The following is a 26,628-nucleotide window of genomic DNA, read 5'->3' as shown; positions in this document are numbered from 1 at the left end:
TATTTTTTAAAAAATTTAAAACACTAAAAATTTCACTTTAAATTTTTAACAAAATGTCAAAGTTGATCATATTTAATTTTGAGAAATCATTCTAATAGATAATAAAGTCATAAATTCTTAATTACATATTATAACTAACATAAAAGAATAGATAATATTCAACCAATAAAAAGTATACATATTTGACCGTACTGTCAATTTAAGGATATTTATTTTTTGATAAAATCAATTCATGAATTGAGTTGAAATTACAAATCCAAATGATAAAATTTATTAGCTAATCTACTTGTATTTGAAAATTAAAAAAAAAACTTTTATACATCGCGCGTAACGCAACTAAGTTTACTAGTTTGTCACAATTCAAAAATGAACGTGATGGCACTCGTCTTATCCCACCAAGATAAATCAGCTAAAACTCAACCATTACAATAAAGTGCGGAAATAAAATATAAGTAACTTAATAAAAACCCCAAAACCTGGTAGTCACGTGTACAAGCCTCTAAATTATTACAATTGATTCAAAAGAAAAACTCAAGTCTCAAATTAACTTGTTTCTAGAATAGAACAAGATCATAATTAAGGAGAAAAATGTCTCCTGAGATGAAACAACTACAGCACAAATCTCCAAGAAGCCTCGAAAAAGAAGAGAATGACAAGTATAACAAAAATCTAGGCTCATAACCTACAAAAAAATTGTATAAGTAAGGGGTGAGTACCAAACCACACGGTATTCAGCAAGTAAACATCTAAACACAAGCTAAGGGGATGAAATACGGGTACTCCTACCACCCCCAACCGAACCTCCACAACTACAACCTTCATTAAAATCAATCCAACCTAACAGCTCATAGTTTACGTAGCACGTAGCTAAACAATAACACTTAGACAAATTACATATCCTCAGCAACAACACTTCAACAAATTATCCTCAACAACAATACTTCAACAAATTATATATCCGAAATAACAAGCTCAATATTGATTAATCACGAGTTCCGCAGAAAGGCAATCAGAAGATCAGCAAAACACGATATCAAGTTCACAAATGATAAGTATGTGCAATTCAATGGAATTCAATGTCAAGTGTAATGATGCATGTCTGACCTAGCGATACACACTCGCTTTCTCTCAGTCCGGGACCCATGGGGGACATATCTGTCCATGAATCTGTCACGGAGCACGATACGACCCTCGATAATAGTACCATCGTGGCATGCGATACGTCCCTCGAAATAAATAATCTATCGTGGCTCGCGATACGTCCATCGAAATTGTACATCCTTCCTATATTCTCATTCTTTCTCAATGCACATAACACTTGTAACAACTATGTCTTAAAATAATGTAAATAACATGTTCACACAAATAAAGAGGATATGACCATTTTCATAACATTGCACAATGCACAACAACCGAAAAAGAATATCACATCAACAATGACTTAACAAGCTTCAAACGTTTCTCAACACATCACACATAAACAATTAATCACACTGTCTTTTGTTACCCTTTTTCATCATTAGAGTTAATCAATGTGAACAAGTCAACCCATTACCAATGCCGTTACTCCCAAACATATACCACAAAAAAATACACGCATTTGATACACTTAACAAGAGTTTAGAAATCCACTTGACTCTAATAGTCGAACAATTACTCAATAACTTGAGCCTTCCTCTTTCGGTTGACTCCCATATCAATACAATCTATTCAAATAAATAATCACAATAAGATTTTTAAACTAACAACAACCATATCACTACAAGTCTAGCATAGACTCAAACACTCATTCAACTCTATAATAAAGTTCCTAACCATGATGTAAATTAATATATCAATTATCATTTTTATTTAAATTTCTTACCTAGGGTTATGTTTCAGTCTCTCCAAATTACTTAAATCCAAGGATATTCATATAATATGATATTTCTAGATTTGATTTACCTTGACAAATCTAAAACGTAACTTAATAGTCTGAAGAGAAAAATGGAAATTACAGATAACCACAATTTACAAAGAGGCAAAAGCAAAAACAAGTACAAAGGTAGAACTTCTAACCAATTACATGGAAAATTATAACCTTATACATTTGTCATCAAAAACTACCCAATGATTACTTGCAACACCTTAGTTGGTCAATTGGTAGCATGTGATTGTCCACTAATCCTTGTCCATATAATTTTAATTAAAAAAATTTGAGAGTTAAATTCATTTTGCCTCCAGTTAATTTGTTTAGTGTACACCTAATTAGAATCACTAGATAGTTAGAGGATTTGGTGAGAAACTTACCAGAAGCAGTTGGCCGCTTTTCTCATTGACGCTGAACCGCAACTCCTCTCGTCAAACACTTTTCTTTATTTTTTAATTAGTTATGTACTAGAAATTAAAAAAAATTACTAACCTATTTTAATATATAAGACTTGGCCCACTATTATTAATGTTAAACAAATTTCCCACCAATAAATTAACGATAGTTAAATGACTATTCAAAATTATCAATAATGACATTTTGGGTCATTAAATTATCCACCACTAAATCTCATGTTCTTCCTCGAACATAAAGTAGGCGAAGGATGAACAACCGATGTTACTTGAAGTGTGAGTTATGATCTTTCAGAGTTTGCATGTGCATATCTCTCATGGTGACCTCCTCGTTAATACTATATCATCAAGATCAACTATATAAGAAATAGACTTCCGATTAAAACTTTGGAAGATTCACAAATCAGGAGTGATTATTAAGCTTCAAACTAACCCTTGAACACAATCTAAATCAAAATTCTCTAAACCATAACACATTAACTAAGTCGAATATTTCACAGATAACCATGATGAAATCCTGAATCAGTACTTACAACAATCAGAAGTGAACCTGAACAAACCATCAAACACGCATAATTCACAAATCATCACAAATCTTGTCAAAATTCTCTTCTCAAAACATGATCTTTTCCCGAGATTAATTTATAGGAATTTGACCTTTAGGCATCATATATTCATCAAGGGAGAACCAAACTTATCTAACCCAAAGAAGAACAAAATAAAGTAAACATCCAACAAACGATACACTCCAAAATGCAAAATCTCTAACAACACTTTCAGATAACTGTAAATATTTCGTAGAAGCTCTTCCATAAGTTCTCATAAGCAAGGTCGTGTAGGTAGATATAGTGGTCTACTTTAACTATCCCAAACAACATCAAATCTATCATAATTGAAATAACCAAGTCTGCCTAAAGAACCTACCCTATCAAAGAGGACATAAGAGGATAGGTACATCTGATCCACCACTAGGGATACACCCATAAAAGTGAAACATGCACGTGAATTATGCTAAAACCATGTCAATAATGAAGAAGGTTTTCACAGAAGAATATATAGAAGAAAGTTCGAATAACACAATATACTCTTTCCATAGTGTCCATATCAATAAAATTCCATTCATCTGACTCAATCTCTATGATTTTAGCCACCCGCAACCAATCAATTGATCTCCATCACAATATTACAAATACTGAATTCATCAACTCCCACATACTTCTAAAAGTATCCCACTGAAGCTAACACACTCTAAATACCAACAAACATCATAACTACATTATCAGTCTTTCTTATAAATCCATTGTCACCTCTAAGAAAATTCAAAATATGACTCTAGGTCACACCCGAGACAGATAGCACTAATTTCAAATCTAAAGTACTTTCCCATCGAGGTACGATATTTGAATCACACTAAATGTCAACTTCATGTAAACTTTCAAATACTATTTCGCAACTACCATTCTACCATCATGTACTTATCTCATGCCAAAAGTCAAAGAAATTCTTGGTCACTCCAATAATTCTGTATAGTATAAGCTCAATATCCCTACTCACCATCAAATACGCATGTAACACATCATAACAGTCTATGTTATAAAGAAGTAGTAGCTTCAATCTCCTAAAAATTCTTGATAACCCTGTATAATTATAGGTCCATACTATCGCATATCCATGAAAATTCATCTACTACTAAATAATTTAGCCCCACATAACAACACATAATCTTACAGACCTCACATTTTTTCACCCAAAACGAAAACCCAATATTCATAAAAATTGTTGATAAATTTCTCCATACTGAACTAATTCACATCCATAGTCATATTGTAATTTATATATGAAAACCCTTACATCTTTTAACTTCAAACCAAGAGTCTATATTACATGTCTTATTCCTTCACATCTCTTAAATTCTTCTAGTGACACAAATTTTATACCTTAAACTCTTCAATACACAAGATTTTTGTTCTTTCACTGACTTGCTTATCAATCTTATCATTTGACCCATAACCCATGATATTTTCACCTTATTCTTTAAATCAATAAAAATATTACCTAAAACCCCTTTTAGGTGTAATAATCAAAAGTTACCAAATTTACTACTCAAATTTTTTTTAAGTGTTCCCAAATAATTCACACTCAATGTGATGAATCATTTCTTACCTTATCAATCCATATCTTGACAAACACACTACCACAAATCTTCACAACGAAAAACTTGAATTTTTTGAATTTAACAGTGTAACCAAATACCTTTATCTATCAACATTAGCTCATACTTTGAAGATTTTTATGAACTCACGTATCTTAGCTTATCATTGATCGCGTCTCCATCGACCTTATCATATCTTTCACTAAAATTCAACTGTACTTATTACCAAACTCAAAAGACACACGCTAAAGAAAAAACTTATCATCTCACTCGAACTTAACGTATATAAACTTCTTTCACAAATTTTATCCGATAGCTTTTAACTAAAATGATGAATTTGTGACATTGTTATCATAAGTAGAGCAAAATAAAGGAAACAAATGTCTCTGGACCCAACTTTCAACTCCTCTGAAGATACCTTCTTATCCCTTGAAATCAGAATAAAATATTATTGTTTGCACCTCTTTCCAATGACTAAACTACATTACTCTAATTCTTTTCATTTATAACTCTAGCTTCTTTCAATTTTATTCAGGCGGTGTCTCAGCATCTCTTATAACTTTTCATATAATTAAGCTACTCAACTGTATCAAACCTCAACCTTAAATACTCGCAAGTCACCATTATAATACAAAATTCATTTAACCAACAATTTTTATTATATAGATGCATCTCAATCACAATCCATATCGAACTCTTATTACCATCATGCTCAATTAGATCTTATTATCATCATGAAGCCAACATTTTCATCAATGAGACACCTAAAACTCGGTTATATTCATCAAATCCAAAGGACTATCTCACTTTTATATGCACTTCCTACTAAAATCTTCAATTACCTTTACACAACTATATTCTTTGGGATTTTGTTTATCCATAAGCTCGTAATTTTGGTATCGATCTATTCCATTGGACCTTAAAAAGAAATCACCGTCCTCATTAAGGATCCTTGGAATAAACTTTTAATCTTAAAGCATTAATATTGTATCAACGATCCACCACTAAAAGCTTCCTTATGAATAATGCTTAAATCATTCGTGTATATTAATAAGCTATTTGGTTTCTCAAATGTGAATACAACATTGAATCTCATTATATGAACATGTGATATAATTGATAACTCTTTAAGTGGTTTGTAATCGTACTTGACATCAACATATCAGTTTTCATGTACCATTAGTATCACCTTATGAAATCTGTTAAATCCACAACTAGGACACACATCGTACCTATCGAGAATATTGTACCCAAATAACCTACACATTTCTGCCTCATTAAGTAACTAACATACACTATCAAATCTTTTCGGCCTCTGATCCAAAGCGATTCGCATCCCTTTGTAGATCAGGTCAATAACAAAAGTAACACACTCCATAACTCTAACAAAGTAAGCATCAATATTGTTATGGTACAAATTCTAACCTTAATTGATGCATCATTATTATCACCATTTTCTAAGGAACTCATTCATGTTATGATAAATTTACTAATTGCAGTTTACAAAATCAGTTGTCCATTATCTGGCTCTCCCTTTAATCATTTCACTTTTAGTGTTTAACCAATCTAATCATTGTATATAACACACAAGAACTATTCACTTTACTAGGGTAACTAATCTTACACAGCCCATTGAAATTGTTGAACTTTTTAAATCTAACCACACCTTTTTTTCATAATTATATTACTTTCATTGTAATACAGGATCTAACCTTCAAATCATAGACGACATCAACTACTCACATGAAGAACTACGCATGAGTCATCACATAAGTGAGAGAGAATGGAATGAAGCGATGTGAATGAAAATAAGACAAATGATGCACGAGAGAGATTCAAAAAGTGAAGAGTTTTCTTAATAGTCACTATAGTCTCTCAAAGATAAGTACAGACGTCTCCGTACCGATCCTCGAGAGTCTACTTAGACTCGACTTGTACACACGTGAGACCTATGAACCTGGTGCTCAGATACAATTTTGTCACGAACCAAAAATGGACGTGATGGCACTCGGCTTATCCACCAAGAAAAGTCAGCCTAAACTCAACCATTACAATAAAGTGAGAAAATATAATATAAGTAACTTAATAAAAATCCCAAAACCTGGTAGTCAGGTGTACAAGACTCTAAAATTTTAAAATTGATTCAAAAGAAAAACTTACGTCTCAAATTAATTTGTTTCTAGAATAGAACAAGATCATAATTAAGGGGAAGAAAGTCTGTTGAGATAGAAACAGTTACCTCACAAATCTCCAAGAAACCACAAAAAAGAAGAGAATGAAAAGTATAACAAAAATCCAGGCTCATAACTTACAAAAAGAAGCAAGGGGTGAGTACCAAACAACACGGTACTCAACAAGTAAACCTCTAAACACAAGCTAAGGGGATGAAATACGGGTACTCTTACCACCCCCAACCAAACCTCCACAACTACAACCTGCACAAAAATCAACCCAACCTAAAAGCTCATAGTTTACAGAGCACATAGCTCAATAACAACACTTAGACAAATTACATACCCTCAACAACAACAGTTTAACAAATTATATATCCACAATAACAAGCTCAATAATGATCAATCGTAAGTTCCGTAGAAAGGCAATCATAAGATCAACAAAACACGATATCAAGTTCACAAATGATAAGTATGTCCAATGCAATGGAATGCAATGTCAAGTATAATGATGCATGTCTGACCTAGTGATACACACTCGCTTTCTCTCAGTCCGGGACCCATGGGGGACATATCTTTCCATGCATCTATCGCGGCACACGACACGACCCTCGATAATAGTAACCATCATGGCATGCGATACGTCCCTCGAAATAAATAATCCATCATGGCGCGCGATACGTCCATCGAAATTGTACATCCTTCCTAAATTCTCATTCTTTCTCAATGCACATAACACTTGTAACAACTATGTCTTAAAATAATGTAAATGACATGTTCACACAAATAAAGAGGATATGACCATTTTCATAACATTGCACAATGCACAACAACCGAAAAAGAATATCACATCAACAATGACTTAACAAGCTTCAAACGTTTCTCAACACATCCAACATAAACAATTAATCACATTGTCTTTTGTTACCCTTTTTTCATCATTAGAGTTAATCAATGTGAACAAGTCAACCCATCACAAATCCTGTTACTCCAAAACATATACCACAACGAAATACACGCATTTCATACACTTAACAAGAGTTAAGATATCCACTTGCCTCTAATAGTCGAACAACTATTCAAGAACTTGAGCCTTCCTCTTTCGTTTGACTCCCATATCAATACAATCTATTCAAATGAATAATCACAGTAAGATTTTTAAACTAACAACACCCATATCACTACAAGTCTAGCCTAGACCCAAACACTCATTCAACTCTATAATCAAGTTCCTGACCACGATGTCAATTAATATATCAATTCTCATTTTTTTTTAATTTCTTACCTAGGGTTAAGTTTCAGTCTCTCCAAATTAGATAAATCTAAGGATATTCATATAATATGATATTCTTAGATTTGATTTACCTTGCCAAACCTAAAATGTAACTTAATAATCAGAAGAGAAAAATTGAAACTACAGATAAACACAATTTACAAAGACACGAAAGAAAAAATAAATACAAAGGCAGAAACTTCTAACCAATTACATGGAAAATTATAACCTTATACATTTGTCATCAAAAACTACCCATGATTAGTTGCAATACGTTAGTTGTTCAATTGGTAAGCATGCGATTGTCCACTAATCCTTGTCCATATAATTTTAATAATAATAAATTTGAGAGTTGAAGTCCTTTTGCCTCCAGTTAATATGATTAGTGTACACCTAATTTAGAATAACTACATAGTTAGAGATTTTGGTGAGAAACTTACCTGAAGAAGTTGGTCGCTTTTCTCATTGACGCTGAACCGCAACTCCTCTTGTCAAACACTTCTCTTTATTTTTTAATTAGTTATGTACTAGAAGTTAAAATTTGTTTACTAAACTATTTTAATATTTTAGACTTGGCCAATTATTATTAATGTTAAAAAAATGCTCACAAATAAATTAATGATAGTTAAATGGCTATTCAAAATTATTAAAAATGACATTTTGGGTCATTACATAGTTATAAAATAAATCTTAAAAGTGAACTACAGTAAATTATAATGTTATTTTCTTTAACCACCAACTAAATAAAATATTAAAACAACCCCACTAATTTAATAATTATAATTACAAATAGTCCAAAATATCCATTTAGAACCTTTCAGAAAGTATTTTATGTAATAGAAAGCTCTAGTACTCAAAACAACCAAATGGGTCATTACAAAATGTAATGGTATGAATTATATATTTTATAATACGTATGAAATAAATTGTTAGTAGATATAGATGTGATTTGTTTTTACAAAATTTAAATTTGTTGGTCTATCTTTGGATTTGAAAATTTTCAGGTCATGATTTTTGGAGAATTTGATATTTAATCTCATGATATGCAATCAGCGTAAAATCGCATGTCCAAACGTTCATTTCATCTCGTGATTTCTTATTGCGACATCAAATTGCAAGTCCAAAATTTCACTCATTAGTAGACATAATCTCTTATTTCTACTCACATTCTTCTAACTGAGTAATCAAAATAGAGGTGAAATTATATTTGTTATACAACTATTTTATTCTAACCTTGTATTTAGACATACACTATGACATCTTGATTTCAAATCAATAATTGGACATGAGATTTGAGACTAACATCTCCATCCAACAGAGTATGATTTTTATTTTCAAACCCTAATTTAATTTTTTTAACGCAACTCTTGATCTATAAGTTAATATATAAACCATCACTTCGAATTTTATAAAAATGGACTTATGCTCCACGTGAAGAGATTATTCTACCATGGGAAAGAATTAAATTAATGAATAACTAATTACTACTACCACTACTAGATATTTATAAAATTATGTATATTTGAAAGTTCCTAATTACAAAACATTATATAAAAGAGATGTGTGATTTATCGATGCGACTCCTAATAATACTCTGATATCATAATATGATTTCACATCTTATGTCCTAACCAACCTAAGAGTATATTTACTTCATATGGTATCCGTATTGATTTTTGATAACATAATTTATAAGTAACAATTTAGAGGTTGAGTCTACGCTAATTAATCATGCATGGTTATTATATTTAGTGAATTTATGCAACTATATATTGAAATTACAAGTTAATTTTTTTTAATTGATGCATTATTTACTTAGTTTTTATAGATGACTTTTTACTTGTTCTAATACCATATTGAAATAAGTGAATATCCTATTTAAAAATTTAAAATATTAAGGGATAAGACATTAGTAACCCTAGATTATGACAGAAATTCAAGAGACACACCTTAACTAAAATAAGGTCCTATTACTCCCTCCCCCCCCCCCCCCCCCCCCATAAACTTATTTTGTAACTTTGTACACATTTTGTCTTACGTGGCACACTCCGTGACTCCACACAATTGAGGCACGCGGGAGATATAGGATGCCACGTAAGCCGGAAGGAGCACAAAATTACCACAAAAAATGGGTTTGTGGGTAATGGGACCTTAGTTTAGTTAAGGCGTGTCTCTGAAATTTCGATCATAGTTTAAGGGGTACTTGTGTATTTTCCCAATTATAAATGAAAACATATTTTTTATATTTATCTAATCATACTATCAGGTACTGCTGTTACAAGAAAACTTTCACGACCCAAAACGAGTCGTGAGTGGCACCCACACTTAACTCCCTAGGTGGGAGAACCAATGAATTTAACCCCAACTTATAAACTACAAGCATAATGCAGAAGCTCAAAAACATACTAAATATCTTTTCCCAGTCATCACAATAAGGACATCTAATCTTCAATTACTATGTGTAAGAGTATCAAAACACCAAAATAAATGAAATAAAGTAATTTGTGTCCGAAAAACTAAGGACATCAGGTAATGACTAAGAGAATCGAACTCAACCTCGAATGAATAGCTCACCCTTGAACCTGATATGCCGAGACTTGATAGAGGTGAGGAAGATTCAAATTCATCGGTACGCTTGTTGCACTCTATATGAGGAAAACAAAGAAAAATATATGTAGGGCTCAGTACGAGGCAACATGTACTGGCTAAGTATCATCGGTCAAGCCAAAATAGTAACTAATATAAAAAGAATAATAGTATAAAATCAACTATCATACTTAATAGGTGATGAGCAACAAATAACATGAACAAGTGACAACTGAAACAAGTACGTAATCAATCACAATATAAAGCACATACGAGGACTCATGCCTCCACACCACGTTCATTGGGAAATGGGCTATTTGAGATTGAGTACATTAAATTAATTCAATATCCTTTTCCTTTAATGTTACTGTGTCTGAACGTGAAACTCCGATCAAATTATGTCATGTCAAAACGTGACACTCCGATTCAATTATACTGTATCAGAATGTGACACTACGATCGAAAAATATCGTGTCGGAACGTGACACTCTGATCCAAGAAGACCGTGTCAGAACGTGATACTCCAATCCAAGAAGACCGTCAATTTATCCTTTATTATCACCACTTTCAATTATTGTTATATTATTTCATCAAGCCTTCTTTATTCAAGGCATCACTTCGATAAAGAGAGTTCAAGAATATAACTTCACGGTCTCAGGATTCCAGATCAATCACAAAACACACAACCAAGCCTCACAACCACAAAATCAAGTACAAAGAAAACTTAATAATATCATTCAATGAATATCAATCACAATTAAAAGTTTACTATAAAATAGCATAAACCATAACCTACCTCCACCGAAGAACCGATTTCAAGAAAACTACTTTTTCAATGACTTTTCTTTCCTCAATATTTCCGATCCTTTCCAATCCATCAAATATACAACTTTTGTAAGTACAGACATTCAATTCTATAGTCAAGTTTCACTATGATTTCAACTAATAGGGCAAATCTTATATTTCTTAAATTAAGCCTTAAATTAAGTCTCAATTCCTCGAAGTAATATAACTTTAATAAAATTCATATAGTACAATACACCTGATATTTAATTACCTTTTTCAATATGTTAAAACTTAAATCATAACCAGATACTAACATTATGTGCATCATTCAGGATTTCCACTCTCTAATAACTCTAATCCATCTATATAATATAAGGATTGTAATAACTATTCAATTGTCAATGATTATGGAGTTCCATTTTAATATTATAAACCAATTAGTCTTCCACCAAACAACACAAAAAAATTGACCCTGCAAATTAGTCTTTATGTTCACCTCTCCTCCTTAGTTAAATATTAACACTAAATTAATAAAAGCCAAAAAAAAAAAGAAGAATCCACGCATGTTAGCAGCTTATTTCAATTTGTTGCTATGCCTTTACTATATGTTCCCTATATAATAATAATAATAATTGTAATATTTAATGACATCCTTCCACAATTTATAAGACATGAAATTAGAACCTGATTGAGTTTTACCTATAACTTCACCAATCACTACATCATGAATTTTGTATTTTTCCAATTCTCTGATCTTTTTCACCACTAACAAAACGAAACAATCCTATATTCACTACAACTATGTGCACCCCAGTTTCGCCCAATCAATATATAATTATAATAACAATAATTTCCTTATCAACACTATTCATAAAATTTGAAGATACATATGAGTCTTTTACCTGCACAATCACGTCGTCTCTTTCAATTGTGCCGCCTTCCGTTATCCCTATCTTATCTCTTTTTCTTTTATTCTACAGAATATTTATCGACCTAATTGTTATATAAGACAAACTATCAAGTGGAAAAACTAACCCACTATTAATTGTACTATTATTTTATTTAACCATCAACTAAATAAATATCGAAAAAGGGCCTAAAATACCCTCAAAGTATTGGAAATCGTACAAAATTACCCTCCATCCACCTATTGGCTCCAAAATACCCTTCTCACCCACCTATTTGGGTCCAAAATACCCTTGTCATCCACCTTTTGGTTCAAAATTGACCACTTATTTAACGGTTTTATATTTAAGCTATTTAAATATTTTTTTAAAATATGTGGTGCTCAACTATATGTTCTAATTTAACTTATTAGTATAATTTATAAATCAATCCACTACCCACCCCATTAATAATTAAATCCCTCTAAATTAATCAACCCGTCACATTGTTAATGCAAGCTACTGCCAATTGAGTGTTTTTAAAAATTATCAAAGTAAATTATCATATATTCAAGTGACTAAATAAAAATCACTAATAAACATAAAAGTCTGACTATGTTTATCTTAATTATTCTTACGTCTCAATTATGTGATGTTACTTCATAGGTAACTTTTTTTCAAAATAATATATTAAAGTTTTAAAACAAATCATAAATATTTATAAAATTATATTTTTTTAAAAAAGTGCATGAATCAATTCGGGATATATTAGTTCTTTACCTTTAATCATAAATTTCTAATTTTATTTTGAAAGAAAGTGTCCTCCTAAATAAGCGGCTCAACCTAAATTTAATTGGGGCTCCGATTCGGACTCGAATAATTTTGAATGTCATTTTCAGAAATCTATTATTTCGTTGTGTTTCAGTAGTCTTTATGACGATTTTGATATTATAATTGGATAATTAATTGGGTGAGGTTTAGTTAGTAATGAGTGTATAGTGGGTTGGTTTATAAATTATATTAATAACTTATAATTATAATCAATAGTTGAACGCCATTTATTTTAAAAAATATTTAAAGAGTTTAATTTTAAAACAATTAAAAAAGTTGTTAATTTTGAACACAAAGGTGAATGTCAAGGGTATTTTGGAGCAAATAGGTGGATGAAAAACGGCATTTTGCAGCCAATAGGTGGATGAAGGGTAATTTTGTACCATTTTCAATACTTTATGGGTATTTTAGGCCCTTGTCCGAATAATTATTAAAACTACCCCACTAATTTCATAATTATAATTACAAATAGTCCAACTTGCTCATTCAAAATCTATCGAATGAGACTTTATGCAATAAAATCTATAGTACTCAAAACGACTAAATGGATCGTTACATTAGATACCGATTTACCCATCGTTCATCCTCGAATGGTAAGAAAGGGTAGGTGTCAAAAAATATTCCTTCAAAATATCAGTACGGAAGGTCTCATATCAAAAGTGTCAAACCAACGAATTGAAGATCTACGCCTTCTCTCATACAATGCATCAAATGGGCCATCTCAATAATCTAATTACAACTTCTATTGTTTGTAAACTCAACTTACAACATAACTATTTCCAAGTGGACTCATTGAATGATTCTCCAACTAAACCATGATACAACCATCAAGACAAATATTATCTAACATAATCACGATAAAATTCTGAATCAATATTAGCTACAATTAGGAATGAACTTAAATCAGCCACCACACTCATAATACACAAACCATCATAGATTTTATCAATATTGCATCCTTAGGATCTTAAGCTTTTAAAATATAATCTTTAGTCATGAGTTATCATCAAGAATAATCTAACGCATCTAATCCAAATATGAAAATAATTAAGTAACCACCATCGAGTGATACACCCAAGCATACAGAACATTTACATAAATGTATCATATGCTATAACCCAAATAACATCATTAGTCAACGATTTGTTAATCATTGGGTAACATCCAAAAACATAGTTATATAATAAAAAGTCATACCACTACCACCGCTGCAACCTAACATTCCATGTCTATCCTTCCATACAATATCCACCAACAATTTTCCAATCATTAGCATCAATTATGAACTAAATTTCCTTAATTGTTTTTATTTTTTACTAATCTTACCAATTTTTCAATGTCATCTAATGTCGTTCACAGTTATAACACTCACAACTTGTTCTTATACTATACCGACACCTCCTCATCACATTACAACTAAATAAATATTTAATACAAAAAAATATATAGCAATTTGTAGAAAGAACATGAGAATAACTGTTGTTGTGCGTAGTCCCCTCCATCTTAATTCGTTTTTCCCTTTTTCAACTGTGCCTCTATCTTTAAACTCCTCTTTTTTTTGGCTACCCAAAATCACAAATTTAGTCGCTATAAAAGTTGCACACATAATAGATTTATTGTACCCCCATCCACTGAATTAATCTCTGTTAATACTAACAAAACATCATAACCATACCGATCATCAACTTTACTCTCTAACCATCATTAGTATCAAAGTATTCTTATCAAGTACATGTTCAAAGTATGACTATCTCTCTTTCTATTTAAGCATTTCATGAAAAATACAAGTTTCAAACAAGGCTAATAGAACTAATCTCAAATTTGAAAGTACATTCCCCATCGAGATAAAGATATTGAATCACAACCAATATCGACTCTACACAATCTTTCATATACCTAGTTTCAACTACCATTCAAACCATTATATTCCTTTTAGCAACACTTAAGAAATTCTTGATCACCAAAATAAGTTTATATAAATGAGCACGTAACCTCCACTAACTATCAAATGTCTATGCAACACATTTTATGGTCATATCTAACATCTTATGAGAAATCAATACAACCTTCAACTACTAACCAAGAATTTATACGAGAGATCTTATTTCTTCACTTTCCTTAATTTTTCTTTTTCATGACACAAAATTCCTAAAATATCGACTCTTCAATATATCCGACTCTTTCTTCTCTAGCTCTCTTACCGATCTCATTCTTTTTTTACCAACAACCCATGATATTTTGCTTCACACTCTAAATCAAAACTCTGAGGGGAATCCTTTAACAATCAAAATTTCGCATCTCTAACCTAATTCTAAATCCCATTGAAGATACCTTTTAAGTCTTTCTAACTGGATTAAATATTGTTACTCTAATTTTTTTCCGAAGATTACACTCATCTCACCAATTTTATTTCATTCTCTTTATGACTCTAGCTCCTTTAAATTATATTTCAGCGGTGCCCCACCTTTTCCTAAAACTTGTCATACAACCACATTACCCACTAAATAGTAGAAAATCACAACCTTAGATACTCACAAGTCTTTATTACCATGCATATTTAGTTTAACCAACAATTTCTAATTATATAGTTTCATCCCAATCACAATTCCTCATGAATTCTTTTTACCATCATGCTCAGTTAGCCCTTGTCATCACCATAAAGTGAATCTTTTCCTCGAGCTGACACCTTAAACTTAGTACCAATCAAATTCAAGGGACCAACACAATTTTATACACATTTTCATACTTTAATCTTCAATTTACATCACTCAACAATACTCCCTGGGATTTTCTCCTATAAATTTGCCATTCTAGTATCAAGGCACATTTCATAACCTAATTGTAGTAATATTGTAAGAAAGTCCACCACTAAATTTTTTTTATAAAATAATGCTCAATCGAAGCACATGTAGTAATCCACTAGTTGGTTTCTCAAATGTGAAAGGAATACTAAATTTCATTATCTAAATATGTCATACAACTAATAACTTCTTAAGTAGTTAGTATTCACACTTGACAGTCAATATATTCTTTCCCACGTACACTAGTATCGTACAATGAAAGACCATTAAATTCATTACTAGAAAACATCATACATATCGAGAAGATCATATCCAAATAGCCCACACGTTACTACCGATTGAATAACTGCAAAACATTATTGAATATGTTCTCTCTCTAGCCCAAACAATTTTCTTTACTTCTTAGACCAATTCAATAGCAAAAATAACACATTTCCTAACTTTAACCAACTAACCATCAATATTAGTGTAGTAGTAGTATCATGACCCTTTTTTATAAACAGTTAATCTATAAAATCGTAGTAGAAATTCTGCCCTCAATGGACTCAATAAAATCTCATTATTCACTAAGCAACTCATATATCTTATAAGAACTTAATTATATTTTCCAAAATAATGATATTCATTATCTAGTTGTTCCACGCGAACTTTTTCAATGTTGTCACCTTGACAAAGTCATCTTGTTTCACCCCCTCTACCTCATATCCATTAAGATCCGTAGAATATATTTCTCCACGAAGAAGCCAGAAAATGCTACCTAAGTAATACGTAGTATCATTACCGACAAGACTCAACATGAGATTGCCACCACATTTTCGCATCATCCCAAAATTAGTATGTCAGAAACTCACTGTCCCATCACTTTACCATATCCATCTTATGAAACAACTCACATAACAAACAATAAGGAAATCATAAGCATTTTCATATTATGTACCCATTAAGAACAGCGATTTCAACTTTAAGAACATAATAAAAACATCATACAAGTCACTAGAAATTACATATCTATAGTGAATCGTGAAAAAATATCTATTTTTACGAATGCATACTCTCTTGCTGATGTTCGTGTTTCCAATTATACTACTCTAATACTAATCATATGCGAAATAGAGTGAAGAAGGTTAGATACCCATTCGTATCACCAAGATACCAAATAAACTAAAGTAGTAGCACGAAATAAAGAAGGAATGAATTTTTCTTAAAGTTTTATAGCCTTTCGAAGAAAAGTGAAGGCGTCCCCATATCGTTCCGCAAGACTCTACTAGACATGTCCTTGTGTAATGAGTTCAACGAACCTAACGCTCTGATACCGAGTTTGTCACGACCAAAAACGAGTCGTGAGTGGCACCACACTTAACCACCTAGGGGGTTAAGTGTGGGTGTCACTCATGACTCGTTTTGGGTCGTGACAAAAACTAATTCTTTACTAAACTAAACTTGAAAATAAAATAATTAAAAATACATTTGACTATTGTTTGTCATTGTTTATGAATTTAATAGCATGAAAAACATTCACATATTAGAACATAGGACAAAAAACTTAAATGTAATAGGTTATGTACATCTTTTGAAAAACTATTTAAAAAATTTCAATGTTGATTCAATATGATTGAAGATGTGACATATCAATCCCAATAACATACTCATCCTTTAGTAAAAAATATCTAAATATACAAATTCTTAAGTTTTATAAATTAAAAATATATTTTGTAAATAAATAATAAGTTTAGTTGTGCATTGTAGTTTAAGTTTTAAAAAACATTATGCATGTGATTTTTAATTAATGAGTTAATAAATGTTGTAAAACAAATTGACAATACATAACGATAAAGTTTTTTTAAGTATTTAATTTGATTGACATTAAATTCTTTTTAAAAAGTTGATAATAATTTTTTTGTTTTCAAGTGAAAATCTAATTAAATTTATACAAAAACAAACATGCTATTTTATTATCTTTTTTTTTTCAAATGAAGAAACAAAACATGCTTTTAATGTGAAAGAAATACATTTTTTTTCAAAATAAAAGTAACTAAAAAATTAAACAAAAAACTCAAAAGAATATAATATAAAATTTATGCTTTGCTAGATACTTAACTTATAGGGTATTTTCTGCGAAAAACAAAAACATTAATGAATAGAAGACAAAAATACAGATTATTATGATGTATCCATTACATAGTCAACATGCACATTTACCATTTTATTCTTCGTCGTAATACTGCAAAAAACAATTAATCAAGCTAGTCACAATTTTACTCATGAAGTAACTAGATAACTAGATGAAAATAAAATTCACACAATTCATTAAAATAACAAACATTTGAAATTGAACATTATTTTTTCTTTTCTTTGCTAATGTTAAAAAAAAACATTCTAGAGATTAATTAATATGACTTTATTCTAAAAAAAAATAAATATTTCTTCATAGCAAATATTCATCCTTAGTAATAACACCAATAAAGGTCACCAAGAAATTTCTCATGGACGGAAGATTTAGTCAGGTCAGCAAGAATTTTAGCAAACGGGCATTCTAATGTACTGAATTGGCACAAATCGGTACATAAAAGGATGAGAAATAATTGGCGCATTTTCATCACCATGTGGATGGACGCGTGGGTGAAAGAAGCGAGATCGAATTGGAGGGCGATTGTAACGACCTGTTTAGTCATTTTGAGCAGCAGATTTTATTTCTGAAAAAACTGGCAGAGACGACAGACACCACGACGGACCTTCATGGGCACGACGGACCGTCGAGGGAGTCTTATTTCAAAACACTTAGAAATTCTGAAATTTGGGTACTGAAATCGACTCTCTCAACTCCGTAACGGAATGGCAGGACGGACCATCATGGGTATGACGGACCGTCACAGACTCTTCAAGGAAATTGAGTCTCTGAACTCTGTGACGGAGCAGCAGGACGGACCGTCGCAGGCACGACGGGCCGTCACAGGCTGCATAATCCCAGGCTGAGTCGGATTTCTTCAATTGTTTTGAGGGACGTTTTTGACTATTCTGGCTTATAATTATAAAGTTAGTGGTTTAACATTAATAACTCAATTTCTTGGGGGTTAAAAGAGGTAACCTTAAGTTAATTAGTGGGTTATTATTTCCATCTTTTATTCTTAATTATATGTTAATTAGGGTAATAGAAAGAGGGTTTGAATAAAGAAAATAAAAAGAACAAGAAGAGGGAGAGAGGATCGATCGAGAAGGGGAAAAACACAAAGCTTTGGGGAATTTGCTTGTTTGATCACTAATCTTCGGTGGAGGTAGGTTATGATTTTTATACTCTTCGTAGTAAACTCTTAATAGCGAATGATATGTATTGGTAGTATTGTAAACCCTTCTATATGCATAATTGTATGCTTGCATGAATGTGATTTTGTAATTGTGATAAAATAAGCATGATGAAGCTATTGAATCCTAAATCTTGAAAATAAACCCTAATCTACTTTGTTAATGATGATGCCTTGATATAAAAGAAGGCTTGATGAATGAAAGTAGTGAGACTAGGGGATCGGGTGCCACGTTCCGGTACCAGGATAGTATATATGGATCGGGTGTCACGTTCCGACACCAGGATAGTATATATGGATTGGGTGCCACGTTCCGGTACCAGGATAGTATATGAGGATTGGAGTGTCACGTTCCGACACCAGGATAGTATATGGATCGGGTGCCATGTTCCGGTACCAGGATAGAATATGGATCGGTGTCACGTTCCGACACCAGGATAGAATGAGGATCGGAGTGTCACGTTCCGACACCAGGATAGTATATGAGGAGCGGAGTGTCACGTACCGACACGAGAGGAATAAAGATAATGAATCTTGAAAGATGCTAATATACTCAATCAAATGAATCTAATTCCCAAATGGAATTGATGAGGAGGCGTGAGTTCTCATTGATGTGCTTGGTGTTGTGACCAAGGGTTATGGTAATTGTAAATGCTACATGCTAAGGATATTAGTTGATTTTATGTTGTTATCTGATATATACTGTTTTCTATTTTAAATGGCCGATGATACCTACTCAGTACTTGTGTTTGTACTGACCCCTACTTGTATTTGTTTTTCCTTGTTATTTGTGGAGTGCAGCAAACGTGCCGTCGTCTTCAACTCAACCGCAACTCCAGACAGTCTTCATTACTCCGGATATCAGGGTGAGCTAATGCTTCTATCTTGGACTGGATCTTCCTCTTCATGTCTTGATTCCTTGAACTTCCGGCATGGACTAGCTTATACTTATTTTAACTTCTTAGAATACCCTTAGTTTAGTAATTTGAAGTAGATGTTCTTGTGATGATGACTTCCAAATTTTGGGGAATAATAGATGTTGAATTTTAGAAGTTATTGAATTGGTTTTTATTAATGAGTTAAGTCTTCCGCATTACTTACTGTTGATATTATATTGGAATGTTAAGTTTTAGATGGGTTGGTTAGCTCACATAGGAGGGTAAGTGTGGGTGCCAGTCACGGCCCGAATTGGGTCGTGACAAACTTGGTATCAGAGCATTAGGTTCGTTGGTCTCATCACACAAGAACGAGTCTAGTAAGGTCTTAAGGAACTGTAGGGGGACGCCTTTACTTTTCTTTGAGAGGCTATAAGACTTTAGGAAAATTCCATTCTTTCTTTCTTTCTTTCGTTCTATTACTTGGATCCAATTGGTATCTAGGTGATACAAATTGGTATCTGACCATCTTCACTCTATTTCGCAGATGGTTAGAACTAGAGCAACAACGACTGCACCAACACCAACATCGGCAAGACAAGAAGCGTCTAAACCAGCCACTGAGACTATAGCTCGAAGAGGAGCAGTGTAAAGAGGCCGCGGAAGAGGTCGTGGGAGGACGCCCTCTAGAAGAAGAGGACGAGCGCCTAGCCCATCTGGTACTAGGGAGGTGACTCCTCCACCGATCGAGGAAGTAGTAAGAGAGGGGGAGGATGGGGAGAATGAACAAGTGCAGAATGAGGAAATGCCACCCCAACCTACCCCAGAGATGATCAATCAGGCTCTGGCTTATCTTAGCTGGTTACCCGATCAGGGCCAGACACCTCCAGTGTTTTCTGCACCAGCACCTCAGGTTCAGGAGGTACAACATGCGGCTACTATGGCTCCCCGCATGGATGCCTCATTGGAAATAGGCACGTTTCCTCGTCTGACTACAGGGCCTATAATGACAAATGATCAGCATGAACTTTTCAGTAAGCTCTTGAAATTGAAACCTCCAGTCTTCAAGGGTGCTGAATCTGAGGATGCCTACGATTTTCTGGTTGACTGTCATGAGCTACTACACATGATGGGTATAGTAGAACGGTTTGGTGTTTAGTTTGTGACTTATCAGTTTCAAGGGAACGCCAAAATGTGGTGGCGGTCACATGTTGAGTGTCAACCAACAGAGGCACCACCTATGACTTGGGCATCATTCTCTAGCTTGTTTATGGAGAAGTATATCCCCAAGACTTTGAGGGATAGGAAAAGAGATGAATTCTTGAGCCTAGATAAAGGTAGTATGTCGGTCACTAGATATGAGGCTAAGTTTCTTGCACTTTCCAGATATGCCACTCAGCTTTGTTTCAGTTCACAAGAGCGGATTCGCCGTTTTGTGAAAGGGTTAAGATCAGAGTTGCGGATTTCAGCCTTGCAGGTAGCGGCTACATCAAAATCTTTTCAAGAAGTGTTAGACTTCGTGATAGAGGTAGAGGGAGTGAAGCCAGATGACTTCACCATGGCAACTACATCAAAAAGGTTTCGAAAGGGAGGTGAGTTTAATGGTTCTTACTCTAGAGGACAGGGTTCAGGAGGTTACTCAATTCGACCAATTCAGTCTTCACTACAAACTGTAGTTGGGGGTCCACCTCAGACCGGTCAACAATTCTCTGAGAGACCTATGCTTGAATCTAGAGAGTGTTATAGATGTGGGGAGACTGGACACATTAAGAGGTATTGTCCAAAACAGAATTACAGAGCTCCCATAGTCAGAGGTAGAGGTGGTCATGGAAGAGGCCATCATTCTGGAGGACGTGGTGGTCGAGGTAATGTTGGTCACCAAAACGGCCGGGATGACGTGCAAACTGGAGCCACTACAGCACAACATGTTAGGGGCAACGGGTAGACAAACGATAGGGCCCATTGTTACGCCTTCCCTGGGTGGTCTGAAGCGGATACATCGGATGCTGTTATCACAAGTAATCTTTTGATTTGTGATTGCATGGCTTCTGTATTATTTGATCCTGGCTCCACGTTTTCATATGTATCTTCCTCATTTGCTAATGGTCTTAATTTACATTGTTAATTGCTTGACATGCCTATTCGTGTTTCTACTCTGGTGGGTGAGTCTGTGATAGTCGAAAAAGTATATAGGTCTTGTTTGGTGACTTTTGTGGGGAGCAATACTTATGTAGACTTGGTTATCTTAGAAATGGTTGATTTTGATGTGATTCTGGGTATGACTTGGCTTTCTCCGAATTTTGCGATCTTGGATTGTAATGCTAAAAATGTGATGTTAGCCAAGCCTGGGACAGATCCGTTAGTGTGGGAGGGTGACTACACTTCAAATCCGGTTCGTATCATCTCCTTTATTCATGCTAAGAGAATGGTTAGTAAAGGGTGTTTAGCTTTCTTGGAACATCTCAGGGAAGACACTACTCAAGTAACTTCGATTGAGTCGGTTTCGATAGTCCGTGAGTTTTTGGATGTGTTTCCCGCAGACCTTCTTGGTATGCCACCGGATAGAGATATTGATTTTTGCATCGATCTGGAACCGGGTACTCGCCCCATTTCTATACCCCCTTATAGAATGGCTCCCGCAGAGTTAAGAGAGTTAAAGGCACAACTTCAAGAGTTGCTAAGCAAAGGCTTTATTAGACCAAACGCATCTCCTTGGGGTGCTCCTGTTTTGTTTGTGAAGAAGAAAGATGGGAGTTTTCGGATGTGTATAGACTACAGACAGTTGAACAAAGTAACTATTAAGAACAAGTATCCCATTCCTCGCATTGATGACTTGTTCGATCAGTTACAAGGCGCTTGTGTCTTCTCTAAGATTGACTTGAGGTCCGGTTATCATCAATTGAAAATACGAGCAATGGATGTGCCAAAGACTGCTTTTCGCATCAGGTATGGGCATTACGAATTTGTAGTGATGTCTTTTGGTCTTACGAATGCCCCTGCTGCTTTCATGAGCTTGATGAACGGGATTTTTTAGCCATATCTGCATCTCTTTGTGATCGTATTTATTGATGATATACTGATATACTCAAAGAGCAACAAAGAACATGAGGAGCATTTGAGAATGGTATTGGAAATGTTGAGGGAGAAAAAGCTTTATGCCAAATTCTCCAAGTGTGAGTTTTGGCTAGATTCAGTGTCCTTCTTGGTGCACGTGGTGTCTAAGGATGGAGTGATGGTGGATCCTTCTAAGATTGAGACAATGAAGAATTGGGTAAGACCTACTAATGTGTCAGAAATAAGGAGCTTTGTTGGTTTAGCGAGCTATTACCGTCGATTTGTTAAGGGATTCTCTTCCATTGCTTCCCAATTGACGAACTTGACTAAGCAGAATGTTCCATTTGTATGGTCGGACGAGTGTGAAGAAAGCTTTCAGAAGCTCAAGACTTTGTTGACAACTGCACCAATTCTCACCTTGGCCGTGGAAGGTAAGAACTTCATTGTTTATTGTGATGCATCCTATTCTGGTTTGGGTGCAGTGCTAATGCAAGAGAAGAATGTAATTGCTTATGCTTCGAGGCAATTAAAGGTGCATGAACGTAATTATCCGACACATGATTTGGACTTGGCTGCGGTAGTGTTTGCATTAAATCAATGGAGACACTATCTGTATGGGGTTAAGTGTGAAGTATACACGGATCATCGTAGCCTACAGTATGTCTTTACTCAAAAAGATTTGAATTTGAGACAGAGGAGATGGATGGAACTACTGAAGGACTACGATATCACTATCTTGTATCATTCGGGAAAGGCTAATGTTGTGACAAACGCCTTAAGTAGAAAGGCAGGGTGCATGGGAAGTCTAGCTCACTTGCAAGTTTCTAAACGTCAATTGGCTAGAGAGGTTCAGACTCTGGCTAACGACTTGATGAGGTTAGAAGTAAATGAGAAGGGAGGATTGTTGGCTTGTGTGGAGGCAAGATCTTCTTTTCTTGACAAGATTAAGGGAAAACAGTTTGATGATGAGAAACTAGGCAAAATCCAAGATAAAGTATTGCGAGGAGAGGCTAAGGAAGCACAAATCGACGAGGAAGGTGTTTTGAGAATCAAGGGAAGGGTATGTGTACCCCGCGTTGATGATTTGATCAACACTATTCTGACAGAGGCTCATAGTTCAAGGTATTCTATACATCCTGGTGCAACCAAGATGTATCGTGACCCAAAGGAAAACTTTTGGTGGAGTAGAATGAAGCGTGATATTGTTGATTTTATTGCCAAATGTCCAAACTGTCAACAAGTAAAGTATGAACACCAGAGGCCCATAGGAACACTTCAGAGAATGCCCATTCCTGAATGGAAGTGGGAAAGGATTGCAATAGATTTCGTGGTTAGTCTTCCTAAGACATTGGAAAAGTTTGATTCTATTTGGGTAATCGTTGATAGGTTAACTAAGTCTGCTCATTTCATTCCGGTCAAGGTGACTTACAATGCATAGAAGTTAGCCAAACTTTACATCTCGGAAGTGGTGTGATTGCATGGGGTTCCACTCTCCATTATATCAGATAGAGGTACGTAGTTTACCTCTATGTTTTGGAAAACATTGCATGCCGAATTGGGTACTAGGTTGGACCTTAGTACTGCGTTCCATCCTCAGACCGATGGTCAGTCTGAGAGAACGATTCAAGTGTTGGAGGATATGCTTCGTGCATGTGTGATTAAATTTGGTGACCATTGGGATATCTTCTTACCCTTAGCGGAGTTCTCATTCAACAATAGCTATCACTCAAGTATTGATATGGCCCCATTTGAAGCATTGTATGGGAGGAGATGTAGGTCTCCCATTGGTTGGTTTGATACATTTGAGGTTAGACCTTGGGGTACTGACCTTTTGAGGGATTAATTAGAGAAAGTAAAATCTATTCAAGAAAAGTTGTTAGCGGCGCAAAGTAGACAAAAGGAATATGCATATCGGAAGGTTAGAGACTAGGAGTTTATGGAGGGTGAGCAAGTCCTACTGAAGGTTTCGCCCATGAAAGGGGTGTTGCGGTTTGGAAAAAGGGGTAAGCTAAGCCCAAGGTATATTGGTCAATTTGAAGTACTTAAGCGAGTAGGAAAGGTGGCTTATGAGTTAGCCTTGCCTCCAGGGCTGTCCGGAGTGCATCCGGTATTTCATGTGTCTATGTTGAAAAGATACCATGGGGATGGGAACTACATTATCGGTTGGGATTCAGTTTGCTTGATGAGAATCTGTCTTATGAGGAGGAACCGGTTGCTATTTTAGATAGAGAAGTCCGCAAGCTGAGGTCGAGGGAGATTGCATCCATCAAAGTTCAATGGAAGAATCGACCAGTTGAAGAAGCCACTTGGGAGAAGGAGGCAGATATGCAAGAAAGATACCCACACCTGTTTACAGATTCAGGTACTCCTTTTCGCCCTTGTTTTTCTTCTTATGATCGTTCGAGGACGAACGATGGGTAAATTGGTATCTATTGTAACGACCTGTTTAGTCGTTTTGAGCAGCAGATTTTATTTCTGGAAAAACTGGCAGAGACGACGGACCCCACGACGGACCGTCATGGGCACGAGGGACCGTCGAGGGAGTCTCATTTCAAAACACTTAGAAATTCTGAAATTTGGGTACTGAAATCGACTCTCTGAACTCCTAACGGAATGGCAGGACGGACCGTCATGGGTACGACGAACCGTCACATACTCTTCAAGGAAATTGAGTCTCTGAATTCTGTGACGGAGCAGCAGGACGGACCGTCGCAGGCACGACAGGCCGTCACAGGCTGCATAATCCCAGGCTGAGTCGGATTTCTTTAATTGTTTTGAGGGACGTTTTTGACTATTCTGGCTTATAATTATAAAGTTAGTGGTTTAACATTAATAACTCAATTTCTTGGGGGCTAAAAGAGGTAACCTTAAGTTAATTAATGGGTTATTATTTCCATCTTTTATTCTTAATTATATGTTAATTAGGGTAAAAGAAAGAGGGTTTGAATAAAGAAAATAGAAGGAACAAGAAGAGAGAGAGATGATCGATCGAGAAGGGGAAAAACACAAAGCTTTGGGGAATTTGCTTGCTTGATCACTAATCTTCGGTGGAGGTAGGTTATCGTTTTTATACTATTCTTAGTAAACTCTTAATAGTGAATGATATGTATTGGTAGTATTGTAAACCCTTCTATATGCTTAATTGTATGCTTGCATGAATGTAATTTTGTAATTGTGATAAAATAAGCATGATGAAGCTATTGAATCCTAAATCTTGAAAAGAAACCCTAATCTACTTTGTTAATGATGATGCCTTGGTATAAAAGAAGGCTTGATGAATGAAAGTAGTGAGATTAGGGGATCGGGTGCCACGTTCCGGTACCAGGATAGTATATATGGATCGGGTGTCACGTTCCGACACCAGGATAGTATATATTGATCGGGTGCCACGTTCTGGTACCAGGATAGTATATGAGGATAAGAGTGTCACGTTCCGATACCAGGATAGTATATGGATCGGGTGCCACGTTCCGGTACCAGGATAGAATATGGATCGGGTGTCACGTTCCGACACCAGGATAGGATGAGGATCGGAGCGTCACGTTCCGACACCAGGATAGTATATGAGGAGCGGAGTGTCACATACCGACACGA

General features: G+C 34.5%; 1 long non-coding RNA gene across 1 annotated transcript; it reads right to left on the bottom strand.

The window, feature by feature from the left end:
- Positions 1 to 387: 387 nt before the first annotated feature.
- LOC104647384 (uncharacterized) lies at positions 388 to 12,294 on the bottom strand. Its single transcript, XR_002027721.3, has 4 exons — positions 12,193 to 12,294; positions 10,475 to 10,563; positions 7,704 to 7,773; positions 388 to 682 (listed from the first exon to the last, which is right to left on the bottom strand). It is a non-coding gene; the product is annotated as an uncharacterized lncRNA (long non-coding RNA).
- Positions 12,295 to 26,628: the final 14,334 nt, after the last annotated feature.

This window comes from Solanum lycopersicum, chromosome 5, assembly GCF_036512215.1.
Source record: "Solanum lycopersicum chromosome 5, SLM_r2.1".
In the NCBI taxonomy this organism is placed as follows: Eukaryota; Viridiplantae; Streptophyta; class Magnoliopsida; order Solanales; family Solanaceae; genus Solanum; species Solanum lycopersicum.
This window is presented reverse-complemented; position numbering and strand designations above follow the sequence as displayed.